We start from the raw sequence: 954 nt of genomic DNA on the forward strand, positions 1-954 counted from the left end.
TTGGAATTTCACCCATCACAGATGATGTGGACATGTTCTTATCAAGGGAATTATAACAGAATATTATTTTGACTAGCAAAGTTTATGCCCTTAGGAATGGATGATATTTGATACTCATTATTTTTTATGGCATTTATGTCTGAATACAAAAAGGTACCCAAATCTCTATTTAATTCAACCTTTGAAATCAGTCTCATAATGTGGTTTGGGTAAAAATATTGAAAAGAAGGTGTGAATGCAAGGAGAGCTCTACCTCCTGCTCTTGATAAACAGACCTTAATCTCTATTTGGCTCCCACTGGATATGATGCATAAATTCCTGGAGTCCAATCTTCTCATTTATTAATAGTGGACATCACATAGTTCTTATAGAACTATGAAGAACAAATGGGGACATCACATAGAGCAGAGATATGTCTGGGGTCACAGGACTGCTGACATTCCCTTTTCAAAATTACAAAGAGCTTCTATTTTTCTGACAAGCTAAACTCAAATGACTCAAGTCAAGTTTCTTGCACTAAAATATAAATGTTGAGTGCTTGCTTCGGCAACACATACACTAAATTTTGAACGATACAGAGAAGATTAGCATGGGCCCTGCACAAGGATGACACACAAAATATAAATATTGAGTAACAAAAATATAAAATACTCTGTCCACATTAATTAGGGCTTGCCTCATGTTAAAGTCAGCAACTCCAAGGCTTAGTTTTCACTGTGAATATTAAACTGGGAATAAAGCATGAGACAAGCCTTTGGAAACATAAAAGAAAGCCATGGTTTTTATATACTTTGAACAAGTTTTAATTCAGGACAGGAAGATAAATTGATTCCATTCCACTTGTGTGGCCAGCAGTTGAGGCCTGCTGACAGTCTTTGGTGAATTAAAAGTGGACTAAATAAGCAATACCAATAACAATAACAATTATAGACTTTCCTAAAAAGCTAATACAAA

General features: G+C 34.9%; 1 non-coding gene across 1 annotated transcript; it reads left to right on the plus strand.

Annotated features, from left to right (window-relative positions):
* Positions 1–534: 534 nt before the first annotated feature.
* Positions 535–644, plus strand: Gm26206. The gene has a single exon (XR_003949180.1). It is a non-coding gene; the product is annotated as a U6 spliceosomal RNA (small nuclear RNA).
* The last annotated feature ends 310 nt before the right edge of the window (positions 645–954 follow it).

Source organism: Mus musculus, chromosome 1, assembly GCF_000001635.26.
Source record: "Mus musculus strain C57BL/6J chromosome 1, GRCm38.p6 C57BL/6J".
NCBI classification, from domain to species: domain Eukaryota; kingdom Metazoa; phylum Chordata; class Mammalia; order Rodentia; family Muridae; genus Mus; species Mus musculus.